At 49.4% G+C, this 27863-nt stretch overlaps 1 long non-coding RNA gene across 3 annotated transcripts in view; it reads right to left on the bottom strand.

The window, feature by feature from the left end:
- LOC110150512 (uncharacterized) overlaps window positions 1–27863 on the bottom strand; it is a 233079-nt gene that overhangs the window by 122545 nt on the left and 82671 nt on the right. For 2 of the 3 annotated variants that reach the window (XR_011491741.1, XR_011491740.1), the window contains one exon: window positions 19197–19223. This is a non-coding gene — a long non-coding RNA (uncharacterized lncRNA). Of the gene's footprint in view, window positions 1–9790; window positions 12611–19196; window positions 19224–27863 lie in introns of those variants that run through there. The other variant, XR_011491742.1, reaches the window with a different exon arrangement.

The following is a 27863-nucleotide window of genomic DNA, read 5'->3' as shown; positions in this document are numbered from 1 at the left end:
GCAGCACGGGGCAGAAGAAAGAACATCTTGTTTCCTCCTCAGCCAGCTGCCTCTGAGTGTGGGTCCCCTCTGAGCAGACCCCAGGGGAGGCCCTGCCCCGCTAGGTAGCACCCTGGGGACCCCGCAGCTGCGGTGCACCCCACCCAGGGGGCCGGCGCGGGAGAGAGCATGCAGGGAGCTGATGCTCAGAGAAAGGAGGCAGCCCTACCAGGTTGCCCCCAAGGATGCTCCAACTCCTCCGTTCGGAGCTCAGCGCAAACACACCTCGTGTCACCAGATATTGACAACGGCCTCACCTTGCAGGGGACGGGGCCGGGGGCGGGGGGACAGGGAAGGGTAGATCTTTAAAGAGAGGGACAAGGGCTGTTTTGTAAGGAAGGACGCCTGCACTGACAACAGTCCTTGACCTGAATTGGGAAACTCAGCTTTCCTTTCCAGGCCTGCTGTTGATTCAACGAGGACTCTCGGGCCAAGCCCTCTCTGCTCAAGTCTGCCCTCCCCCTCCGCCCCCCACCCCCATCCCCACTCCCCTGCCCAGCCGGACACCATGGCAGGACAGGGATGGGAGTCACAGGACCCGGCTGGTGCCTTCCGCTCTCCCTGGGATGCTAATGGGATCAATGGGTCAAGGTAGGAAGATGCTTTGAGCTTCTCGGCACAGGGCCATCTCAAGCTCGGTAATTAACAAGCCTTACCAAAGAGGTGGTCCAGGCCAGGAGTCAGCCAGGGGCCCGGGGAGCAGAGTCGGTTCGTCTGCGGGGCCAGGCCTTCGGAGCTGATGGGGAGGGACACGTCACCTCGGCCACCGGCGGCCCAGGAGCCTCCCGAGCAGGGGTGCCTGGGTCCCCACCATGCGCGTGAGCCGCCCAGACTCACGGTGCCGGAGGCGCACAGATGCACATCCTCACCGTGAAAGTAAAGGCCAGAGGAGGAAGGAGAGCAGGCCACCGATGGGGAATGGGGTTCAGTAGCCCACCCGCCACTGGGCCTGGAGTGAAGTCCACATCGTGGTGATCGGAAATGAAGCTTCCGACAGCAGCCAGAGGGGAAGAGGCTGAGCAGACATGCAACAACACAAGGCGGCGGTCCCGCGGCTGCCTTCAAAGAGGGCCTGGAAACCTCTGACACAGCTTGAGCCGTCAGGACCGACGTGTTTCCACACCCCGCCAAAAAGGTGACTTTCCTAGGAACCCCGCTCCGCCAGATGCCAAGCAGTGAACTCAGGTGGACTTCGTTACCAAGGCCGGTTTCCTTCCTCTGAAAAATCGGAGAGCCGACCAGCGTGGCCTCGATGCCCCTGAATCACCCAGGCTTCCAATCTTAATGCTCTGAGCCGCCCCCTCTGTGCGTGGCCTTCTGCTGCCCCGCCCGGAGCCCTGGCAGGACGTGCAGTAACTTGTGAGTCCCAACTCCCAGCTACCTCCCGCGGTGACCAGACTTGGGCCTCAAGAAGGAGGTCAACAGAATGCGCTGTACTGTTCCTTCCCACCCATTCAGCTCTTCCAAGTGTCCCCGGGGCATCTCCCAATTCCACTCTCGTGCCATAAATCACTGGCCAGGGGCAGGGGAGTGATGTTCCCTGCCCTCGAGCCCCCTGTCGTGAGCTGGAGTCCACTGCCCGCCCAGCCAGCATGGTGAGGGGCCACATCCTCTGCACCCTCCCCAGAGAGTCCCCTGGGGCCTGCGTTCCCCAGGAAGTGTCCCCAGATGACCCTCAGCCAGCCCTCCCATCTGTGAATCACTTCCCAAGCCTCCTGAGCATGCGCTGATACACTGCCAACCCAGGATCTGGCCTTTGGGCTGACGGCATCCCCTCCTGCCAGCGGGGCACCCGTCCCCGCCTGAGGGCTCTGAGAGTGCCGGGCCCGGTGGGAAAGTGTCTGCAGGCGCAGGGAGGAGTCATCAAAAGCCCAGCATCTACCCTGCTCCTTCTATGTCATAGACGGTGGCTGCCCAGGTCAGCGCCCCTGTGGGAGCTGACACGGCCAAGGTTGAGGAGCACTGTGGACTCTACAGCAGTGATCCCCCGATCTTGGGCACCAAGGACTGGTTTCGTGGAAGACAATCTTTCCACAGGCCCGGGAGGTGGAGGGCAGGGTTTGGGTTTCACCCACTGCTCCCCTCCTGCTGTGAGGCCCACTTCCTAACAGGCGATAGACCAGTACTGGCCCATAGGCCCAGGATTGAAGACCTCTGCTTGAGCCCGTGGGCACCATGAGCGGCTGGCTCATTAATCATCTCCTACACCCTGAGAGGTGGCCATCATCCCCCACGAGGGGAAAAGTGCCCTACAGGTCAACGGTGGTACCCAGAGTTTCACACTCTAAACAGCAGAGTTTGGACATGAACCCCGTTCCCGTCAGACCGGTGAGGTCCTGCATCTCACAGCCGCATCTCCTAACGCCCGCAAACTCAGGCTAAACAGTCATCCCAGACCCTGGTGTCCATCTCTCCGGCCCTCCTCCACAGCCACGAGCTTGTATCACACACCCAAACCTAGACCTTTCACCACCTGCTGCAGTCTCCATCTCTGGCCCCTGAAACTGGTTCCTCCCCGAGTCACCGTTGCCCCTGTCTCCGCTCCCCAAGTCCATCCCACCCACCACAGCCACGTCCACATGGTCACCACACCTGCTCCCTTCCACCTCCCACAATCTCCAGCCTGCCTGCACCTTCCCGCCCCACACGGTCCTTTCCCTAACACTGCCTCAACATCCCCAGCCAGACGCCTGCTCGAGCTGGTCCCTAAGGAGTGCGTGAGCCCAGGTACTGAATGGACCGCAGCATCTTCCTTCTTAAAAGCCAAGAGCTTCTCCGAGGCCTTGAGGACAAGCCCTGAAATCGTCCGTGTGGCTTTGGAAGCTCTCCCAATTCATCTCCTGACCTCTCCCAGACAGGCCAAGTTTGGGGGCCACCCCAGACTGTTCACCTTGCACGCCCCACACTCTGTTTCCAAGCTTTGCACGTATAGCTCCTTCTGCTCATAGTACCCACCCCCCGTCCCTGTCACTGGCCTGTTACTCTCACCCCTGAGAAGCCCTTTCTCTGAGGCAGCTTTGCTGACCTCCCCAAGGTGGGGACTGTCCCCCAGTTCCCAGCAGGGGCTGCCCAGCCTCAGTCGGGCCATGTTCACACCCACGGGGGGCGGGGGGGGGGGGGTGCTGGGAGTCTGTAGCTGGGAAGTCATATGGATTTGCCAAGTCATACTGATTATCTCCTAGGGACAGGGCGTGGGGAGGCGGGGAGTGTGTCTCTCCCCACGAGGACACGAAGGACGAGTGGGTGACCACGAGCGCTTCCTCTTCAGCTGAGGCTCAGCCCCGCTCGGCGTCCGGGCTGGCCTTGCTGCTTTGCCTGGCCTCTCCTCTGAAGCTGCTCTGTTTATGCGCATGGAGGCCAGTGACCAGGGTGATCTCAACACGGTTTCCAGCTCACCGATGAGTTACTTCTAAAATGGAAAGGCTGGAGGGTGCCAGTGCCTTTCAGAGGCAGAAAGGCAGCCTTCAGAGGGGGAAGGAGGCTGCCGTCCCCCAGCCCTGGGTGTTCCAAAGTTCATCATGATATAATACGGTGTTTCGGAAAATCGCAGCAAGTGAATCAGCGCCGTGCCGGCTCCTGGGCTCTGAGACCGGGCTTGGCCTGGCCTGCAGACCCAGGCGAGCGCGACGGGGGTCACTCCCGAGCTGTCCCCTGGCTCTGTGTGGCCTCCTATCCTCTGCAGACCCATCTGCCCCACCACCACCACCGAGGGAAGAGACAGCGTAACTCATCTGCTCCGCACGGTCCCCAAGCAAAGAGGGAAAACGCTCGGGAGAGGTGTGGTGTCAGCCCGGAAAAACAGCAGGCCGGACTGAGGGCCCGCACAACTGCCAGCAGGAGTCTGAATGCGCTGCATCAGGGGGCTCGCCGAGGGCTCCGCCTGCCATAAATCACCTTGAGCCTTGGCCTCCAGGCCGGGCGCTTCCCGCTCTGGTTCACACGGGGAGGGCGAGGGGACTGCTGGCCCGGGACCCCAGCGGACGCTGCAGGCTTGGGGCTCAGCTTCACCCGGCCTGACCCCACGAAGAGGCACACACGCTCAGCATCCCACGCACCACACGGAGCCATGGGATTACACAACTCAGTTCTGATGTTCCAGAGAACGCCACGTCCAGGCAGGCCCAGCCCGCGGGCACAGCGGGGAGGCAGGAAGCTGGGTGCTGCCTACCAGCGAGAGTGGGGGTGGGGGGGAATCCTACTCCCACCGGACCCCGTGGGCATGAGATGCCGCCCCTCACTGCAGCTGCTGCCTCCGTAGGATGAGAAGCGGTGCTGAGCACGTGGGGTACACGGCACCCAGCTCGTGGACCCCGAAACTCACCTCCTGGGAGTGTCAGACTGTGTCAGGATGAGGCAGACGGGGATAAGCAGCAGGATGGGAAGGAAGGACTACACAGGGGATTTCTGCTGGATTCCCGCTTAATCAGGATAAGCTGCCTGGAGAAAACGGACTGTTATCATCCCCGCTTTCATGTCTGGCCAGGAATCTTGCTACTCAGTGAAAAGGCGACATCCTAGCTCCTGAGCCATCTCAGGAGAGCCCAGGGTCGGGGTCCTCGACAGCTCTGGCCGTGGCGGGGGCAGGTCTACCAGGAGAGATGGTAAAAGCACAAGAAACAAGGAGGCTTCCTGCAAACACAGCCGCGGAGCCACAGGAGCCTCTGTCCCCATCCCAGAGCCGCGGGAGCCTGGAGGAGCTCTGTCTCTACCCGCTGAGTGTGAACCCACTGGGAAGGGGGACCCAGGCCCCAGGACGATGCGGTTTCTGTTCTCCCATCCTCAGGGAGGGCCCGGGTACTGGAGTCACACGGGCCCAGGAGGACAAGGCTGCTGCCTGCCACACATCCGGCGAGCCCCGCGCCTCCATAAGATGGGGTGAGGGGTGGTTTCCCAAAGGGCCTCCCATCTCTGGAGTTCCCAGTGCCTGTTCCGAGCAGGATGGAGGCACAGGGGATTTCTGGAGCCAGAACACCCCAGCTTTCACACCCCAGCTCTGCAGGCTGGCCACTGTGTGACACCGGGCCCATCACTGATGGCCTGGCTCATGCAGCGGGGGCACAGGAGAGGACGAAGGATCTTCTGACATGAGGAACTGGAGGAATCTGGACGGAGACACAGCGAGGCCAGGCTGGGGGGACCAGAGCCAGCCTTCCCTGGGGGCAGAGTTTCAGTTTGGAGGCATAAAAAGTCCCGAGAGAGCTGGAGGTGATGCTTGCAGGACAAGACAAACAGACGTAACACCACTGAAACATATGCCTACAAATGACTAGGATGCCACATTTCACTAATCCATGCTTTATCACAATTAAAAAATTTGATTAAACGTGTTCAGGGCCTTCTCCCTCAGTACAGTTTCTAGGGGTTCAGTGGCATGGGGCCCAGTGAGATGTCAATTCAAAAGTGAGGGATACGTGGCCACATCCAATCCCCAGTGACAACCCAGAAAGAGGCAGAGCGCCCCAACACCTCCTTGGGTCCTGGAGGCAGACACAGTCCTCCTCTGGGTGCTGCCTCGGCCCTGGACAAGTCACAGGAAAAGCGGCTGGCTTGCAGGCTGGGGGCGGCGGGGGGCGGTCAGAACAAGAAGGGGCGACAGAGGGTGCGATGGTTGAATGGCATCATCCACTCAATAGACATGAGTTTGAGCAAACTCGGGAGGTGGTGAGGGACAGGAAAGCCCGGTGTGCTGCAGTCCAGGCTGTGGCAAAGAGTCGGACACGACTGAGCGACTCGACTACAGCAACAAGCGGGCGGTGGCTGTGAGCTCAACGGGGACAGAGCTTCAGTCTGGGGAGATGAAGGTGCCGCACGGCGGTGGTCGCCCCACAACCTCAACACTCAGCGCCCCTGAACCGTGCACTTGGAAACAGTCACAGTGGTAAACCTGAATTTGCATATTTTACCATTTTAAAAGCTAGGGGGGAAAGGTGGGCTACACTTTACACAAAACTACGGTGCTGCCTGGATAACTTAATTCACGACGACCTATATAAACAGTGCAGAAATTGCATCAACCTATTAAAAGTTTTGAAAGTAACAAAAGCAATAATGACTAAAGATGGGGCGGGGGAGAGGTGGTGTGAGTGAGCCTGGGCCAAGTCACAGCTTTTACGGTGGGGGGCAGTGGCGAGGGGGGTAGCAGATGAGTGAAAACCTCAGCGTCTAGGAGCAGTATCGTCATTACAGGAGTAACGACTGGAGTAATTAAGGAGAAGAGTCAGAAGCAGAACGGATGGAGCCCTGCGGGGTGGGGGAGGGGGCCACTGGCTTTTCCTTCTACCTTTCTGGGGAACTTAATCATCACTGAGTCATGTATCTACATTACCCTTAAAAATAACTGAAAGCAGCTGTGACTCAGCCGTCCGTGAAGCCAGCTAAAACTTCCTTAAACAGAGAATCAAACCCTCACCTCCCCCAAGCCCACTGCTCCTCAGCACCCGGGATCCAGTTTCGGGAGAAGAAGGACTGGAAGGAAGGATGCAAGGACCCCCACCTCGGGCAGGGAAGGGGCTGAGACAAGCAGTGAAGCCCTGGGGTGGAGGCGAGGGCGTCGAGATACACACACACACTCCAGTATTCTTGCCCTGAGAATCCGCATGGACAGAGCAGCCTGGTGGACTACAGTCCATGGGGTCACAGGGTCGGACACGGCTGAGCGACTAAGCATAGCACCGCCGTGGGGGAGGGGGGCAGGAAGGACAAAGCAGGCGGGGGGGGGGGGGCACACGGGGGTCCAGGAGAAAAAGAGAACCCGCCCTGGACAGCCCCCGAGCCCCCCCCCCACCCCCGCGCACGCCTCCCCCTCTCGGGGCCCCTGGCCTCCCCTCCCCCACAGACTCTTGGGTGCCACGGGCCTGTTTGATCAATCCTGGCAGCTCTGGGTGGGTGGGAGCTGCCACCAGGTCTGTCTCTGTGATGGGACCCTGACTGTCCCCGGGCAGGAGGGGTGCTAGCTCTCACTCCCAGGGAGCAGAGGCAAGTGTTCACCTGAAGTCAGTGCCCCCCAGGCTCTGGGCACCGTGTCTGGCACAGGTGGGTTTCCCAAACATGGCTCATGAAATGAGTTTTCTGCACTGACCTCCGCCCGGCAGTTTAATGCCAGGTGCTACTGGCGCCCCAGGGTGGCCCAGCATCCGGCAACGGCTCTGAAGCCTTCATAGGAGACTGAAGACCGAAGCCTCTCTGAAGGAGCTCAGACTGGGCATTAAGATGGGCTGGAGGGGCTTCCTGCCACGAGAGCTCCTGGGCATGGGGTGGAGGGGGGCAGACACAGGAGCCCCGTGCGGGGAGAGAAGTGCTGGCGGCCTCCACACGGCACTCAGCATGCACACGCCCCTCGGCGTTCACACGCCCCTCAGCGTGCGGGGACACAGGGCACGCACGGGGCACTCGGGAGCCAGGAGGGGGTGGGGCTCCACAGAGAAGGGCCCCACGCTGCCTCTTTGAAGACACTCCCTTACTAAATGAAACTTCCCCCTCCTGCATCCCAAGTCCAATAACTAACGATGGGGGGTGAGGGGCCACCGGACAGGGCTGGGGGGCCCGTGCACCCTGAGCCTTCCTTCACAAACAAGTTGAACACGGACGCCCCGAGGGCTTCAGCGCCCTGGCGCGGGTCCACGCTGGTGCAGGCCAGGACCGTCAAGGAGCGTCTGAGCGTCAACTCCCGCGTGGACAGCCAGGGATGGTCTCTTATCATCTCCTAGGAGTCCCACGAAGTGGAGGCTGGGGTCTCATCAGAGATAAGATGGCAGAGGCTCCGGCCCCACAGCAGTTCCCCGGGGTCCTCTGCTCCCTGGGGCTGCAGGCCCTAGCCCACATCCTGCCCCAGGGCCCCAGTCAGCCCCACCCTGCCAGCCTGCCTGCCTGCCCTCCTGGCCCGGGGACAGTTCCTCTCCATGGGCGTTGCCCGTGAACCCTTGCCAAGCGGCCAGCTGGCCAAGGAACGCCTGAGCCAGCCAAGAAGGTCCAGGAACAGCCCCGCATGGGCTCCCCAAGGGCTGAGCCACGGACGCAAGGCTTCCGCCGCCGCCCCGCTCAGCAGACGCCTTCAGCCTCATCTCCTAGTTTCATGTTCCTCAGCCGCCGTTTCTTGGTTGTGTTTTTCCTTCTCAGCACTTCATGATGAATTAAATTCTTTTCATTTTTGCTCCTGATGCCAAATAACAACTGGCGAGGGCAGGCAGACAGACCCGAGCTAATCAGATCACCTAACGTGTCTGGTCATCACAAGAGACGTCGCTGAGCTGGGGATGAAGCCACGCAAGGCAGAGGGAGATGGACCCGCGATCCAATCCTGCCGCCCACCCTGCGAGACCTTCAGCAGGGTCCCCCTTGGTTTGGGGGATCCCAGAGTCCTTGCCTGTAACATGCACAGAACCACACCTGCCTCCAGGCTGTGGTCAGAAAGAGAAGCAACCCCAGGCACACAGTAAGTCCCCAGTGATAATCAGCACCTTTGCTAAGGATTAAGTCCAAGTTAGGCCTTCCAGGAGGCCACAAGAGCACCCCCAGAACATGATAACACAGCCCAGAGATCAGAAAGTGCCAGAGTACAACTGATGGTAAACAGTACAGCGTGTGTACTTCACAGTGTTTATAATTAAGACAGCAATTAAAGAGGATGCGTCAGAGAGTCTCCCCAGCTCACTCCATCCCCACTCCAGCCTTACCGTTAGCTCCTCCAACATGTTCTGGGTTTGGGTTTCCATTTGATTATTCTTTTCAGAGCCAAGTACCCTTCCAAAGAGGCCGAGGGGCAAGAGGCGCAGCAGCAGCAGCAGCAGGATTCGTTCTGCACGCTGTCTGAGCCTCGCGACAACCCTGCCTTGTAGGTGCCGAAATCCCTGATTCACAGATAAGCCAGCTGACCCTCTCAGAGGTGAAGTCCCAGCCCAGGGGCACAGAATCAGTGAGGGTCTGAGGTTGGAGGCTGGAGTTCAAAAGTCAGGAGTCTCTCCATCCCAAGCCCGACACCGCCTGCCCTCCCCAGGCTGGGATGAGCTCTCAGCACAATGGTGCAAGCTCAGTAAACAGAAGGTAAATACCACCATTACTTTGGTCTCATACCCACTGTCTGACCTGTGCCAGCCTGGTGAAAAGGCGAAAGCCTGAGTCGATCAGTCATGTCCGACTCTTTGCGACCCCATAGTCCGAGGCCACCAGGCTCCTCTTTCCTTGGGATTCTCCAGGCAAGAATACTGGAGTGGGTTGCCATTCCCTTCGCCAGGGGATCTTCCCAACCCAGGGATCGAACCTGGGTCTCCTGCATTGCAGGCGGGTTCTTCACCATCTGAGCTGCTGTTATGTAAGTAGGGTGATCACACACACACTGCCACTTCACAGAGTTGTTATAGTAATGACATTAAATAAGTCATGTGGAAGTTCTTTCCAAATCAGTCATCTTTGGTCCATCCACCAAACATTTCCAGAGAGCCTACTACATGTCTGACATCCTGCTGGGCACCAGGGACACACAGGAAAGGGAGGCCCAGGTCTGGCCTCAGGATGACCACAGTCTGGCTTCAGAGGATGGGAGAGCAAGGCAGGATGCTCGCCCAGGAGGAAGGATGCACTTCAGGCTGGTACACAGGTCTCCGGAGGCACAGGAGCCCTGGAGCTCCCAGGTGATGTCCATCTCCATATGGACAACTTGTGAAGGAGTCCAGGGCTCTCTGAAGGGACCAGCGAGTCCTAAGCAGCGGCAGCATGCTCTCTGTTTGGCCAACCCTGCCCATCCTCGGAAGGAGAACAAGAGGGACCCAGACAACAAAGTGATGAGGACCCAGAGCTGGGCTCTCCTCTAGAGGAGACCCAGGCCAATGGTCCCCCACGCAGTGGTACCCAGGACACCCCTGGGATCTCGATGGAAGCCTCATCATTTACTTAAATAGTCTTTGATGGAGAGAACTCAGCTCCATCTGCCTGAGTCTCTATTTCCTTGGCTGTAACTGGAGTTAATGCCAGCTACCTCGGCTGCTGTTGTCAAGAGCTGAGATGGATATAAAGTGCCTAGCATAGCACCTGCCTCCAAGAACTACTTGATAAATGCCCACCTTAATTAGGCATAATATCCATAATAAGAACAAAGACAGAGCAGGGCACACAGGGGAGTTTTCTGAATTCAGATTAACCGGAAACAATGCCCAGGTTTCCTAGGGGCCCAGCCACCTGTGCTCAAGCGAAAGTGTGAATTATCCAACGATTTCAGCCAGCCCCACCATGTCCTTGGCAAACGCTTGCAGCTTCTCGCTGCCCTCTCAGACCCGGGGATGAGTAGAATCAGAAATTCGCCCACAGGAGCTATTTTGTTGCAGTTCCAGAAACCACTGGGTGTCGGGCCGCTGCAGTGCACAGACCCACCAGTGCAGGAAAGAAAAGCAAGTCATAAACCATCTCCAGCTCTGCGAAGGGGCCTCCACCAACCTGTAAGCCCGGCCAGGTCCCTGAAGACACACCCCACACAGCTGTCCTGTGGAGGCGTCTTTCCAGAAGACCAGCTCATCATGAAGCTTCCATTGCAACTCAGCAGGTTGTGTCATCTCAGGAACCTTCAGTCTTCTGATCCAAGTCACAGAAATCAAAGTACGCGAAAAAATAAGTCACCTAAACTTTTCCCCAAGCCCCTCCGATCAGAGGTCAGGAAACCTCAGCCCAAAGGCCAAAGCCATCCCACTGCTGGATGTCATAAATAAAGTTTTATTGGCACACAGCCAGGCTCACTGATGGACACATGGGCTGTGGTGACTTTGTCGATAGAGCTGAATTGTTGGTTGTGACATTGCGTCTTAAGTTGCTTCAGTTGTGTCTGATTCTTTGAGACCCTATGAACATGTAGTCTGCCAGGCTCCTCTGCCAGTGGGATTCTCCAGGTAAGAATACTGGAGTGGGCTGTCATTTCCTCCTCCGGGGGATCTTCCCAACCCAGGGATTGAACCTGCCTCTCTCAAGTCTCCTGCATTGGCAGGTGGGTTCTTTACCACTAGTGCTAACCTGGGTAACCCAATTACTTTGGTCTGAATGTCTGTGCCCCTCCTCTGAATCCACAGGTTGAAATCATAAACCCCAGATTGAGGAGGTATGGTGGTGGGATTCTTGGGAGAAGGTAAGAACTGGGGGCAGAGTCTTATGAAGGAGGTTAGTGCCCTAGTAAAAGAGGGGCCAGAGAATCCCCTTGTCACTTCCGCCAGTGAGGGCACAGCGAGAAGCTGGCTGTTGATGAACCTGAAAACAGACCTTAACCAGACACCAAACGGGCCAGAGCCTTGATCTCAGACTTCCAGGATCTGGGAGAAATTTCTGTTATTTACAAGCCACCCAGCCTATGGTAACCTGTTTGTTGTTGTTGTTGACAGGTTGCTAAGTCGTGTCTGACTCTTTGTGACCCCATGAACTGCAGCATGCCAGGCTCCTCTGTCAGTCACTATCTTCTGGAGTTGGCTCAAATTCACGTCCATTGAGTCGGTGATGCCATCCAACTGTCTCATCCTCTGCCACCCCCTTCTCCTTTTGCCCTCAATCTTTCCCAGAATCAGGGTCTTCTCCAATGAGTCAGCTCTTTGCATCAGATGGCTAAAGTATTGGAGCTTCAGCTTCAGCATCAGTCCTTCCAGTGAATGTTCAGGGTTGACTTCTATTAGGATTAACTGGTTTGATCTCCTTGCAGCCCAAGGAACTCTTAAGAGTCTTCTCCAGCACCACAGCTCAAAAGCATCAATTCTTTCACACTCGGCCTTCTTTATGGTCCAACTCTCACATCCCTACATGACCACAGGAAAAACCAGAGCTCTGACTGTACGAACCTTTGTCAGCAAAGGTGATCTGTTACAGCAGCCCAGACCGGCTAAGATAGGGGACCACAGAGCCTAAGATACTGACCACCCATCTGGGCCTTAGAGAGAGTGTGTGCCTGCCTTGCTCTACGTGAACACAGGGACATCCATGCAGCTCCCCCAGCCCAACCTCGTGGTGCCTGCATGGTGTCAGATGCCCCTCTGTTCCCAGATGGAGACATGCAGCAGCATCTTCCCTTTGGCTGGCCCCCCTGAGCTGCAGATAGGATCCAGACAGGAGTTCTGGCCTTGCTTGCAGGAGCTGAGCTGGCTGGAGAGCAACAGAAACTCTTTGCCTGAACGTCCCTGCTGGTGTCTAGTGAACAAATTGAACACAGGGGCCAGAAATATTAGATGGTGGTCGTGCATGTTTAATCTATATCTTCAGCTCTTTCAGCTGACAGTGATAAAGTCTTCCACTTATGTATTGCCTTTTTGTTTACAAAGTGGTTCCACATCCCTTGCCTCATTTAGTTCTCCCAACAACCGCATGAAGACGCTTCCTTGCTTAACCCTCAATTGTAGAGACAAGCTTGAAGGTGTGGGAGGACGTGGGTGGGGCCATCTACAGAGTCCGTACCTGTAGGGGCCCAACTGTCTAATTATCTGATCACCTGGGTCTCAGCCCTTTGCTCCCTGGGCCTCTGAGCACGTCTGCAGGTCCTTCTCATGGTCTCTGTACAGAAAGGTGGTTCTGATTGACCGCTGGTGTTCAAAGCTGAGCTTCCCAGCAACTTTATCTAAGAGACCAAACAAAGCCATGGTCATGGGTGCTGTCTCAGACCCAGGAACAGAAAGCAGGCACTCCCTGGAAACCTCCAACTCCACATGGGCTGAGTCAGGGAAGAGGGTGTGAGGACAGAAGAGCCTGGCGGTAGAGAGGAGGTGACGGGAGCAGAATGAGAGAGAGAGAGCCGGCGGGGACAATGGAGTTGTCTGGTCCACCTCTGCCTTCCCCTTGGCTGCCCATTTCACTGAGTCCCACCTGAGTCACCAGAGGACAAGCAAGGTCACAATTTGCAATTCACACTGGGAATGTGTCAGTATCTAAAAAGAAATAATTTTCTTTGTATTTTATTTTTTGTGCTTTTGCTGGGTTTTTAAGATTCCTACAATAAAATACATGTTACTTCTGATATTTAAAAAAAAAGACAGTTTTGTGTATTGGTTTCCTGTGGCTTCTGTAAAAAAAAAAAGAAAGAAAAGATAGCCACAAATATGGTGGCTTAATACTTAGGTCACTTGATGCAAAGAACTGACTCATTTGAAAAGACCCTGATTCTGGAAAAGATTGAAGGCAGGAGGAGAAGGGGACGACAGAGGATAAGATGGTAGGATGGCATCTCCGACTGGATGGACATGAGTTTGAGCAAGTTCCAGGAGCTGGTAATGGACAGGGAGGCCTGGCGTGCTGCAGTCCATGGGGTCGCAAAGAGTCGGACACGACTGAGCGACTGAACTGAAAACAGCAGAAACTCACTGTCACAGCTCTGGAGACTCCAAGTCCACAAATAAGGTGTCTTTAGGAGCACGCTCCCTCCGAGGGCTCCAAGGAGGCTCCTTCCTGCCTCTCCCAGCTTCTGGTGGCTCCAGATGCCGTCTCCTGTGGCAGCCATCACTCCAGGCTCCGCCCCTGCGGCGCCTTCTCTATGTCTCTTTGTGTCCTTTTCCGTCTCTCGTCAGGACACCAGTCGCTGCATTAAGGGCTCACCCACCCCAGTGCAAATCTCATCTCTAGTCCAACTTCAAGGACATCTGCAAGGACCTTATTTCCAAATAAGGTCACGTTCTGAGGTTCTGAATGAACGTCAATTTTTTGGAAGACCCTCAAATGCACTACATGTTGTTTCAGATTTCCTTTTTTGTTATTCCAAACTAGGTGTGATCCTACAGAGCTAAGACTGTGTGATACAGCAGGAGTTTATGGTGAGAGGTCTGGTTTTATGACTGTCCTGGGCCCTGCCTGCCGCATCACAGAGTCCCAGCATTCTGAAAGGAAGCAGCACCGTCCTCTTCCCACCCCAGGGATGGACACTGTGTGCAGCAGAAGGTCCTGGGCATGCTGGGTATCGTTTTGCAGTCTCACGACTGACTCATGTGTGTCTAGCAGATCTCCTCTTTTAGTCTGTTGGCTCCCGGGGGTCAAGGACCCCCAATCAGCTGTGTCCTGCCTTCAGCTCAGTTCCCAGAGTAGAACATCCTTGTTTAATGCTTGTCAACCTGGTGTAGACACCTGCTCCAAACACGCACATGCTCAGTCTACACCATCCACCTGGACTCACCTGGGACAGGCCCTGACATCTCCCCAAGGGACTTTTCTGGATGGACCTCACCCAGAGGAGGTAAGGCTCACGAGTTTTCTTCCCAGAACTCATTTTCGGAGAAAATAATGCCATCTTATGTATATACAAAGAGAGAAATCTGGCAGTGTGTTTCCAGTCAGCTATTAACAAAAGTAGAGAAACAAACAAATGAGAAAAAAAAAAAAAAGATAGTGTTTTGGATGATTCTGCAGTTACCCAGAACTGAAAGGACAAATTGCACATCTATAAATGGACTACTAGCCACTTACGCCGGCTGAATCACAGAGGCAGAACGGTCAGGGAGGGTGTGGTCCAGATAAGACACAGCTGACCTCTCCTCTCAGCCTTCTCCTCCTCCAGCCCCAACATGCACATGGGGCAACAGCTCTTCTGGCTGGACAGGAATTCAGCTACAGAATTGCTCATGCTTCCCCGAATATCTAGTGGTTAGCTGGAAAATGGTGTGAGCCCAGTTATTTTGGGCAAATCTGCTAACACTCTTTAAAGGAGGCCGTGGAAGAAAGAGCCTGTCACCCCTGCTCCATCCTATCCAGGACCCCACGCGGACTTCCTTCCAAGCCCTCGGCTCGGCCTGCAGGCCTTGCAACCTTCCCTCTGCTCACAGCCTCACCTGATTCCCCTGCTCCCTCCAGACCGCCTTGACAGCTCCGGTAGTAGACCCTGCTTGTCACACCTCCATGCCTCTGCCCTACTCGGCAGCTTCCCTCCCCTGGGGAACGCTGAGTGACCCGAAAAAGAGCTCCAGCCTCTCCTCTGTGCAGCCCCGTCTGCCCCTCCCCCAGCATCCTCCTGGCTGGTCCCCCAGAGCCCAGCCAGTCCTCTCCGACCCCAGTGAACCCCTCTGCGCCCACAGGCTGGCTTGGCTCTCCTCTGATGACAAATTCACTGAAACCCACTGGGTCTCACTGATTCCTAACTCCCACTGCCTGAGACATGTTTCCTACGTTTAAAGCTTTGTATTGATAGTTTGTTTCTAGAGTCCTACAATTCATCTAGCATCTGGTTTATGGTAACAGAAGTGAAACCAGAGCTGGAACTCTCAGTAACTGATTGGTTCCATCCCTGTCCCCGTGAGCCCCGAAAGGGAGAGCCAAGTGCATCCATCACTGTGTGCCCATGACATGTTGAAAGTCAGAGGTATCAGGGCCCTGACGTCCTTGTTCCCCCAAATCTACTGTACCCAGAGATCCCCCTTTAATCTTGGAACCCTGCATCTCAGGCACTCATTCAACCATCTGCACAACAACAAACATTTGCGACACCTCCAGGTGAGGGTGGAGGTGCCTAAGGTCTCCCTCCCGCCTTGAAAGAGCTCTCGGTCTAATGGGGAGACAAGATGAATGAACTGTAAAATGGGGCATCCTTCCCAGCCTCTGTGATAGACTTGTCACACGGGCAAGAACTCCTGGGTCACCTCCTCTCCCTCAGGGGCAAGAATGCACGGTAGACACTGCGTATTTGGATGAACACACAATGAAAGGGGGCGGGACTGCCCTGGTGGCCCAGTGGATGAGACTCCATGCAGTCAACACAGGGGACCCAGGTTCAACCCCTGGTCAGGGAACTAGATCTCACGTGCCCCAGCTAAGATCCAGTGCATGCATGCTCAGTTGCTAAGCCACGTCCCACTCTTGGTAACCACATGTACTCCTATGTCCATGGGGTTTTCCAGGCAAGAACACTGGAGTGGGGTGCCATTTCCTCCTCCAGGGGATCTTCCCGACCCAGGGATCGAGCCCACACCTCTTGCATTGGCAGGTGGGTTCTTTACCATTGAGGCACCTGGGAAGTCCAGTGCAGTCAAAGAAATAAATATTAAAAACAGAAGTGAAATGACATTTATTTTAAAACAAGCTGAAAACAAAGAACAATTGCAGGGAGAACTTCCGGGCGAAGATGGCAGAACGAAGAAGTCCTCTGCTACCCGACAAAGTGAAAAAAAATTCATCAAAACAAAATTCACCAGCAACAACTGCCTGGTGCCAGAAGCGCTGGAAAGGGCAGCCAAGAGAAAGGCAGGAGATTCCAGTTTGGCACAAAGATGTGTGCTTCCTGACCCCACCCTTCAGCCCTGGAAGCTTTTCCAAGGAAAGACATCAATGCTGAGAATTCTCACAGGGCTCCTGCAATGGGGGCTGTGGGGGAGGGGCACAGGCTGCCTGGCAAAAAGTGAAGTTAAAACCCTCAAGAGCAGATGTCCCAGCATACTAGAAGGAGCTCAGTAGGGGAAAATGATGCTTTCCAGGATAAGGGGGGCTGCCAAATTGAGGACACTAAAATGTGCCCAAACATCCCATATATACTTACATTAAACAATTATCCATTGTGCATCTCAAATTCAGATTTCCCCGGGACAGCCCGCATTTTATCTGGCAACCCTACCACGGCACTGTTCGGAGCTGGACCAACAGTCTGGGGCCCCTCGGAGGAAGAATGTGCCTTGGCCGGGTCAGTGGGCCCTGGGAAGGTGTCAGTACTGGGACTCTTGGTGCCAACAGCACTCAGCCTTGGCAGAGGACCCCCTCCCACCCCCTCACCGTTCACAAATGTAGATGACAGGAAACCTCAGAGCAACACGGAGTTTCAAACGAGACTTCATCCTCCCTGTCTGCACATGCCCTGTCTGTGGGTCTCACGTCCATGGGGTTCACATCCGCAAATTCAACTAGTGTGTCGTAGCCACTGGGCTCACATCTGCAGATTCAACTAACGCGAAATTCTGACCATAGCTGGGCGAATCTGGGGGTACAGAAATCCACAGATTCAGTGAGCAAACTCTTCATCGCACTGCTCCCTTGTATGTAAAAGACTTGAGTATCTGAGGGCTTTGGTATCCAAGGGGCTCCTGGAACCCCTTGCCCGAGGATGCTGAGGGGTGACCGTATGGTTGAGAGAGGAAAAGTCAAATGAGTCCCAGGTAGGATGGGAAAATGTATCACACAAACAGGAAGGCTAGGCTGAGCGGCTCTTGTCACGTGATGGAAAGATGGAAAGAATGTCGAGGCAACAAACGAAGATGAAAAGGAAGAGGTCAAGAGGAAAGAAAGAGAGACGAGGGAGGCGGGAAGTGTGAGCCACCGCTGAGAGATAAAGTCTAGAAGAAAACACAACCCAAGATACAGAATCAGTCTCCCTATGAGTTTTCCACACTAAACATATATTTTTATGTATTTATTTATTTAGGCTATGCAGCATGACATGTGGGATCTTAGTTCCCCAACCAGGCATTGAACCCATGCCCCCTGCAATGAAAGCACAGAGTCTTCACCACTGGAGCACCAGGGAAGTCCCTAAATATATATTTTTAAATGAATGCAACTACACAAAAACCAAAAACTGAGATAAAAACATAAAAGAATAATACTGCCCAGCCAAGGAACCAAACCTAGAAACAATTTATAGCTCTAATAAACAAATTACAATCAAGGAGAGACTAGACATGGCTGAAAATCAAATAAATAATATGGAATTATTATTTGAGGCAGTCACAGAATATACAAAAGGAAAAAGAGAGATAAAGGCAATCTAAGAGAAGATAATGAATACGGAGGCCAAGCGGGGCATTCCAATAGAAGGAAAATATGTGCCCTAAAGTAGACAAGTGCAACAGAAGAAATTACTTCAAGGTGTAATACAAGAAAATTTTCCCAAAATGAAGAAAAAAGTGGCCACACCAATTGAAAGAACAAACATGTACCAGGAAAAAGATTATTTCTTGATAGCAACAGATTATGAGATATACCCTGGTTTTTATTAAACATCCATTTTCTAAGATTTTTTTTATCTGCACCATTTTTCAAGTCTTTATTATTGAATTTGTTGCAATATTGCTTCTGTTTTATGTTTTGGTTTTTTTTGGCCAAGAGACATATGGGTTCTTAGCTTTCAGATCAGGGACTGAACCTGCACTCCCTGCATTGGAAGGAGAAGTCTTCCCCACCAGACAAACAGAGAGGTCCCTAAACATCAGTGCTAAGGAATTAATTGTTTCAGCATACAACCAGAAAAAAGTACATAATTTACAAGAGGGGGTGGAAAACCCATTAACTTCACACTCATCCAAAGAGCAATGCCTACTCTTTGCGGGGGACAAGTGTTTGATTTAGCCAAGCAGTCCTTGAGGAAGAAAGCTAAAGTCAGACCTTCTCAAATATAAAAGAGCTGAGGAATACAGAACCCACGAATCCTTCTTGAAAGAAATACTGGACAAGAAACCCAAGCCAACAAAAGACAAGCCAAAGCAAAGGACTCGAGCCAGGGCATGGTGAGAGCACCACGGGTTAGTGATGCGATGCTTACAGTTACGGCAAAAAATGAAACCATGAAGGACTGTGCTACGGTGATGGTAAATATTGTAAACCCCGGAGTGGCAGATACAAAGATGCTCCTCTCTGGGACCCCTGCAGATCCAGCTGTGAGGAGTTGGCTCCAGCTGCTCCTTCCTTCTGCTTCTGAGGAGAGGCCATGCTCTCCTAGGAGGAGTTATTGTTTAGTTTCATCAAACAATTTTGTGACCCCATGATAGCCCCAGGCTCCTCCGTTAATGGGATTTCCCAGGCAAGAATACTGGAGTGGGTTGCCATTTTCTTCTCGGGGGAATCTTCCTGACCCAGGGATCGAACACGCATCTCCTGCATTGGCAGGCGGATTCTTTACCCCTGAGTCACCAGAGAAGCCCCGCTTCTTCACTGTCGCAACCAGTGACTGAGCAGGGCGGTGATGGAAGGGCCTTGCCAGTTCCGCCCAGGGTGGGATCCCCGTAAGGGGCAATCTTTGCTCTGCAGCTCCTCGTTGGATGGGCAGGGGTTCAGCCAGGTCTGCAGCGCAGACTGCCAGCCCCCCTATTCCTTCCTTCTGTACGTATCACTCTTCAACCTACCTCTCACACACCTATCTATTCTCAAAAACCCAAGACAGCACACATAACAAAACAAAAATTATGTGTAACAGACACAGGTGGATGGAAAAAGGAGGAGTGCAGTTGTGTGAGACAGCTACTCACCCTAATTTTACAGTGGGCAGTCAGGACCTGCAAAAAAAAAAAAAAGTGATTGAACAAAGACCTAGTGACTCATCTACTTATGTTTTTTTTTAATTTTTTCTTAAGATCTTTAAACATTGATATCTCTTGTAGTGAGGAAATTAAAGTTCAGCTATGGCATCAGGTTTCCTTCTCATTTTTAAAAGTCAAATAAAATTAAAATTTAATATCTTTAACCATGAAAAACATGATACTACTTTTATAAAAATTATTCATCTTGTCTATCTATGTATTTCCTATCCTTCTATTCACAGAGAAAACCTGGCAGGATGTTCACCAAATGTTATCCTACTTGTTTCTGACTGATGGGTTATCTGTTGGTTTTCTATTTGCATTCTCTACATTTCTTTGGTTTTTATAACATACATGTAAAACTTTTATAAGAAACAAGAGTCATTACTTTAATAACAAAGGTAGCAATTACTTTAATAACAAAGGTTAACATATAGCTCACAATTCTAAGCACTTTACATGTATGACTTTTGTAAGTTATAAACAGGTAAGTTATTATCATCATCATATCAATTTTTAAATAAAGAAAATGGGACAATTGTTTACATGGAGTCTCAGAAGAATTTAAATAAAATATTATTAGAGTAACAAGTTTAGCAAGGTACTGGGTATATATAAATATCAGTTCAGCTCAGTTCAGTCACTCAGTCGTGTCCGACTCTTTGTGATTCCATGAACTGCAGCATGCCAGAAATATTTATATATATAAATATTTATACAAATATAAATTACATTAATATACATCATTAGCAAACACTTAAGAGTCAATTAATAGGAAGAAAGACACCTTTTATAATAGCAACCAAAGTCAGAAAGTATCCAGAAATGAATCTTATTATAAATTGGTACAATATGTATGCTTTAAAGTCTACTGAACTCTAGAGTTTTTGAACTCTACTGAAATTCATGAAAAAGTGCCACAGTAAATGGAAAGATAGTCCATGTTCATGGATAGGAACCTTGAATGTTACGGAGATGTCAGTCTTTCCTAAAAGGAAGGCTACGATTCCAACCAAAACTTCAACTGGGCTTTTCGTGAGATTGACAAGCTGATGCTAAAACATCTGTGGGAAAGCAAAGGCTCAAGACTAGATAAGGCTCCTTCGAGTTGATCCCCTGGTGGCTCAGATAGTAAAGAGTCTGCCCACAATGTAGGAGGCCAGAGTTTGATCCTGGGGCCTGGAAGAGTCCCTGGAGAAGGAAATGGCAGCCCACTCTAGTATTCTTGCCTAGGAAATCTGATGGGACAGAGGAGCCTGGTGGGCTACAGTCCATAGGACCGCAAAGAGTCAGACACAACTGAGCAACTACACTTTCACAGAGCAAATAGTGTGATATTGGTGCAGGGAGCAACAAAATGGCACTGGAATAGGACATGGAGCCTCTAATGGACCCCCACACCCATGGGACTTTGAGATAAGACAGACATGGCTCTGCAGATCAGGGGAAGGATGAAGAACTATTTAGCAAAAGATGCTGGTACCAACAGCTGCTCAGATGGGGGGAAATGAAATTTGATCTCCAACTCAAACCATTAACAAAAGTCAATTCTACATAGATTAAAGGCTGAAATGTGGAAAACAAAAAAACTCTAAGAAGAAAATATAAAAAAAATTTTTTATCTTGGTGTAAGAAAGCATTAAGACCCAAAAAGTATTAACATAAAATAAAGTATTAATAAATTTTAAGTTATTACAATTAATACCTTATGTTCATCAAAAGTTACCATAAGGGACTTCCTTGGTGGTCCAGAGACTAAGACCATCCTGCCGATGCAGGGGGCATGGGTTTGACCCCTGGTCAGGGAACTACATACTGCATGCTGCAACTAAGAGTTTTTGTGCTACAACTAAAGATTCCTCACGCTGCAACAAAGATCCTGCACACCCAAATAAACAAATATTTTTTTAAAGTTACCGTAAAATAGTAAAAAGAAAAGCCACAAACTGAGAAATAATGTTGAAACACACTGTCCTATAAAGAACAAAGAATTCGTATTTAGGAAACTCCTTCCAAATAAAAGGAAATAAAACCAAAAGTCCAAGAAAAAAAATAAGTAAAACACATTAATGGGCATTTTACAGAAGAAGCACAAATCCCAACACATTTATGAAAAAGGGGCTCAATCTCATTAATAATCAGAAAAATACATATCAAGGTCATTGATAAGCTATCACTTTATACTCTGTTGGCAAAAATTTAGAAGTCAGACTACACCAAGTGTTGGAGAGCATATAGATAAACAGATGGTCTTATACATTGCGAGTAGGAGTATAAATTGACACAGACATTTTGGAAGGCAACTTATTATTATTTTCTAAAGTTGAACGTTTGCATACTTAAGGACCTGACCATCCCATTTCCTGGTAGCTCAGCTGGTAAAAAATATGCCTATAATGAAGGAGACCCGGGTTCGATACCTGGGTTGAGACGATCCCCTAGAGAAGGGTGTGACAACCCACTCTAGTATTTGTGCCTGGAGAACCCCATGGACAGAGGAGCCTGGTGGGCTATAGTCCATGGGGTCGCAAAGAGTCGGACACGACTGAGTGACTGAACTGAACTGATAGGAAACTGATATAGTTTGTTTCCAGGAGTAGACAGCACAGAAACGGACCCAAGTTACTGGTTCACGGTTATCACTCTGCTTTACAGCCTAAATACATGTGACATATAAGCTTTTCCTTGAGTCATGTATTTTAAACAATGATAAAGAAGAAGATTAATTAAAAAACAGACACAGGCAGGCCAGGCTCAAGGCCATGGAGCTGAGAGGTGGAGCGTGGACTGCAGAACCCGCTCCTGCCTCCTGCTGTCTCTGGTCCCCTCCAACACCTCACATTCACTAAAGGAGGGGGAGCCACACAGCGGGAAGAAGGACGAAATTATACCAGTGCCAAGTGTCTTCTAATTTTATAGTAACAGGCCAAACTGGCAGAAGGAAAAGTGGGAAAATGAACAGAAAAAATACAAGTCACTGAAAGCATTTGGACACTCAACATTCTGAGACTTTCCCCAGCAGTGATGGGTGCAAATGCAAACCCATGTGTAATCAGCCTTCCACTTCCTAAGGAAACTCTTAATTTCTCTAAGGACTCCTGAGTCCTTTGAGAGGAACACTGCATGTGTTGGCAGTCATAAACAAGATGACACATCCCCAACCCCAGTGGAAGGGCTCCACAGCAGGAACACTGACCGAAGCTCTGGACACGCTATCACAGACCCAGACCACTCCACGCCCCTGTGTTCTAAGAAAGTCTCCTTTTCACTTAAGCCCCCATATCTAGGGCTGGAATCCTGTCTCCGCAGCAGTTAATTCCTTCATTTCAAAAGCACTTTTGATTTTCTTTAAAACCAAAGCTTTTCTGATTTTACAGACAACATATGCTGATTATAGAAAATATGAAGAACATCAACAAACATAAAGAAAAAAGGAGCATAAAGTACATACAATCCCAACTCATAAAAATAATACCTTTATCAGTGTGTCTATTTCTCTACAGTCCTTTTTTCTCTGCACATGGAGCTATGGATTTATGTGTGGGTTTGTACTCAGATTTTCCTGCTTAACTGAGATCTTAGAATTTATACAGTGCTAAATACTTTCTGATTGATCAAAGTAAAGACTGATCCTCCCCTCGTTTTAAAGATAACACTTTGCCTTTCTTTTCTGAGCTCAAGACCATACCACATCCTCTGTTTGGACTGGAGTGGTAACAGATTCATGAAGGTATTTGTGACCGTTGCAATTTCTTTGATGTCTCAATCCTTCAGATGAGAGATGTCCTGTGTCAAGTACAAATCAGTTGAGCTTTCCCAGGACATGGTCTCTGGCACTTTGGCGGCAAATTACAAAGATGGGAACAGTATTTACGTATTTTCCCCCTGTTGCTTCCTTTTAAAATTTTTTATTGGGGTATAGCTGATTTACAATGTTGTGTTTCAAGTGAACATCAAAGTGATTGAGTTATACATATATAAATATTCATTTTTTAAGATTCTTTTCTCATATAGGTTATCATAGAATATCGAGGACAGTTCCCTATGCCGTACAGTAGGTCCTTCCTGGTTACCTATCTTGTGTAAAGTGGTGTGTAATGTTCATCCCAAGCTCCTGATTTACATTTGTATACTGCTTTGATCTGTATGACCCTCTTTCACACAGAAATATAACTGTCTTTCCTATGGGAAAGGGAAGGCAAAGTGGTAGACATATCAATCCATACTCCTGAGTTGGATAGCCAGAAGTTAAATCTCTACCTCAAAATTCTGAAAGTCTGAGTTTCCTCATCATTAAATTGGGGGTAATGAAATGACTCACATGATTATGAAATGGCAATTAAACGACCAAACACATAAAGCACTCAACAGTTCCTGGCACATCACAAGTTTTGATACACGTTACTACTGGAATTGCTGTAGCCTTGCTGGTGGTGGTGATGATGATGATGATGATGACCGTAATAGCCTAAGAGACATTTTTAATCCACTTGGGGTATTATTAATATGCAATAAAATGGTGTGTTAATATACAGGGTATAACACAAAGGGTATTATTAATATACAGTAAAATGGATTCATTCTAAGTCTGCACGAGTTTGGACGAATATATACATTCAAGTACCCAGGTACAGACTATTGCTGCTGTTTTTGTTCTTTGTTGCTTAGTTGCCAAGTCACGTCGAGGTCTTCTGCGACCCACGAACTGCAGGCCTGGGAACCCTAGCCCAGAGTCTGTCCACGGGATTTCCCAGGCAAGAATACTGAAGTGGGCTGCCATTTCCTCCTCCAGGGGATCTTCCCGACCCAGAGACTGAACCGTGTCTCCTGCTTGGCAAGCGGATTCTTTATGACTGAGCCCCCAGGGAAGTCTGTAGAATATTTTATCATCCCCCAAAGTTCCCTGAGACCCACGTTCAGTCTACACTGAATTCTACCACCACACATGTAAGAAACTTATTTTCATTTCTCCTGACCCAATTGTTACACCATCGCTTCATACACTTAACATACACATACGTCATACATCCCAAAATACATTGTGACAACTTTTGTTCAAATGGTCAGCTCTCCTTCAAGGCAATAGAAATAAGAAGAACAAGACTGCAACCCACCAGACTCCTCTGTCCATGGGATTTTCCAGGCAAGAATACTAGAGTGGGTTGCCATTTCCTACTCCAATTATACTACAATAAAAAATAAAATAGAGATATTGCCATCATTTCCATGGAGAAATCTGTCATCTTTATCTTTGTTCTTCCATATATAATGTATCTTTTCCCTCTGATTCCTTATAATACTTTCTCCTCATTGGTGTTGACCAATTTTATGGTGATGTACTTCAATGTGGTTTTCATCATGTTTCTTGTCCTTGGGGTTTATGCAGCTTCTCAGGTCCACAGGCTGATAGTTTTCATAGAATTTGGGAAATGTGGGGGGGGGGCATTATTTCTCTATACGCTTTTCCTACCTCCCATCCTTTCCTGTTTTCCATCCCTCCTGTTTCACTTACATTGGGCCACTTGAAACTTTCCCTCAGATTACTGGTGTTCTATTCTTTCTTTCTGCACATTTCACTGTGTGTGTGTGTGTGAGTCACTCAATCATGTCCAACTCTTTGTGACCCCACGGACTGCAGTCTGCCACACTCCTCTGTCCATGGAATTCTCCAGACAAGAATACCAGAGTGGAAAAAAAAAGAGTACTACAGTGGGTAGCAATTCCCTTCTCCAGGGGACCTTCCTCACTCAGGGATTGAACCCAGATCTCCTCCACTGCTGGCAGATTCTTTACCACCTGACCCACAAGGGAAGCCGTGTTGGATGGTTTCTATTGCTATGTCTTCAAGCTTCTTAACCTTTTCTTCTGCAATCTAATCTCCTATTAATCCAATCCAGTGTACTTTTTTCTATCTTAAATTATGAAAGTATGATAACACATTTACAGGAGACTTTGAAAAATACAGAACAAAGTTACATATAGTTCTATTATATATTACAATTATTTTTAAGCAGATAATTAAGATGTTTAGTTGGCATTTCAATATCAGACTCTCAAAAATTAATAGAATGAATAGACAGAAAAGTAGAAGGATATGGTAGACCTGAATAGCACTATGAACCAATTCAACATAATTAATACAATTTTCACACAACAGCAGGATACAAATTCTATTCAGTTCCCATAGACTATAAAACAGGAAACATTGGAACACATCCAAGGACGTAAAACAAGGCGAAAAAAAATTTCATGGTCTAAAGGTATTGAAATCATACAGAGTCTGTTCTCTTATCACTGTGGAATTATGTTAGAAATTAATATCAAAAGATTATTTGAAAATAACCCACATACTTTCAAAGGCAATGTGACATTTACCGAGAAAGATCTTTGACTTACCCATTGAAAGCCTCAGTAAAGTTAAAGGACTGAAAAATAACAGAGGGTGATTGCAGAGAAGAAAGCATTCAAATGAGAAATTAACATAAAAGATACTTTTAAAACCCCATGTATTTGGAAATTAAATGCACACTTTTAAATGATGGGTGTATCTGAGACTCCATGACAAGGAAAATTAGAAAATATCAGTAAGAGAATAAAAATGAAAAAAGAATTTATCAAATTTGTTGCATGCAGCTGAAGCCACTCAATGCAACTAAATACAATGTGGAATCTTGACTAAGGTTTGAAAACAAATAATGATCACTAGCATAACATTTTGTGAAATTTGAATAAAATCTGTACTTTAATAATACTGTATCACATGCTAATTTCCTGGGTTTTTTTTTTAACAACATAGTATTTCTTTATATTCTCAGAATTGGATTAGAAGTTTCAAGCCTCTTTCAAAATTTTTTAAATCACTAAGATAATAAACTTTCTACACTTTTAGCAGTACTATTATTAGATGCTAGAATAAATGGAACTCTATCAAATTCTTGAGTGAATATAAATTAGAAATCTAGCATTCTATTCATGCTTAGTCAAACAAGCAGGACCAAAACATGATAATTTTTTTAGCTAGGCAAAATTAATAAGTTTTCTAAAATATAAATATACATAATAAATATTATTTATGTATACATGTACACATACAAAAGCTTTTCTACTATATGATAGAGGCTTGAGACAGAACGACAGAAAAATGAGACAGAGAAATTGGAAAACATAAATTAAATGGGGGCAGTGAATATGAAATAGAAAAAGTAAAACTAACTAGATAAAAGATTATCATACAGTCCAGTTGCTTTTAAACATGGCTTCTCATGAGAATCAAATCTGGAGCTTTGGAGAAAAAAATAATACCTGGGCATTTGTATTTTTCAAAAAGTTCCAAGATAACTCAAGTGCTCACTTGGATTTTTTAAAAGTGATTATAGGTTTTTCTATTAAATGGTAGTTTTAGTGATAGAGAATTCTATTATTTTCTGTTGACCAATCATGATACCATGATATCAAAACAAATAATAGTTACATAACCACAATAGTGGGCTCCCCAGGGGGCATTAGAGGTAAAGAACTTGCCTGCCGATGCAGGAGACACAAGAGACCCGGGTTCAGTCCCTGGGTGGGGAAGATGCCCTGGAGGAGGGCATGGCAACCCGCTCCAGTGTTCTTGCCTGGAGAATCCCACGGACAGAGGAGCCTGGCGGGCTGCAATCTATAGAGTCACAAAGAGTCGGACACGACTGAAGCGACTTAGCACACACACAAGCAATCACAATAGTAAGAGATGTTTATCAATTTTCACAGTCAGTAGCCAGATAAAAAATAAAAGATAATTACCATTACAAGCCATAATGGGAACATGAGTAACCTAACTGTATAAAATAATTACATACAATCTGGGGGGTTAAGTAGAGTGATGTGGTAAATGGAGGTGCATACATGTGCATGTTTTTATCCACTCAGTGGGCCTATGTCTTTTGGCTGGTGCATTTAATACATTTACATTTAAGGTAATTATTGATATGTATGATCCTATTACCATTTTCTTAATTGCTTCAGGTTTATATTTTGTAGGTCTTTTCCTTGTCTTGTGCTTCCTGCTAGAGAAGTTCCTTTAGCATTTGTTGTAAAGCTGGTTTGGTGGTGTGGATTCTCTTAACTTTTGCTTGTCTGTAAAGCTTTTGATTTTTCTGTCAAATCTGAAAGTGAGTCTTGCTGGGTAGAGTAATCTTGGTGGTAGTTTCTCCCTTCTCATCACTTTAAACACATTGTGCCATTCCCTTCCGGCCCCTAGAGTTTCTGTTGGGAAATCAGCTGATAACCTAATGGGAGTTCCCTTGTGTGCTATTTGTTGCTTTTCCCTTGTTGCTTTTAATATTTTATCTTTGTCTCTGATTTTTACGAGTTTGATTGCTGTGTGTCTCAATGCTTTCATCCTGCCTGGGACTCTTTGCACTTCCTGGGCTTGGCTGACTCTTTCCCACAGGGAAGTTTTCAGCTGTTGTCTTTCCAGATATTTTCTCCTGTTGGGGGTCTCCCGTGGAGGCAGTGAGTGGCCCCAGGGATGCCACGGCCCCACCGGCAGTGACAGTCCCGACATGGCGGCGGGGCGGAGGGGGGGGGGGGTGCCCCTTGCTGTGAGCCCTCTCAGAGGTCACCATTAACCCCATC

This window comes from Odocoileus virginianus, chromosome 16 (genome assembly GCF_023699985.2).
Source record: "Odocoileus virginianus isolate 20LAN1187 ecotype Illinois chromosome 16, Ovbor_1.2, whole genome shotgun sequence".
Classification (NCBI taxonomy): domain Eukaryota; kingdom Metazoa; phylum Chordata; class Mammalia; order Artiodactyla; family Cervidae; genus Odocoileus; species Odocoileus virginianus.
This window is presented reverse-complemented; position numbering and strand designations above follow the sequence as displayed.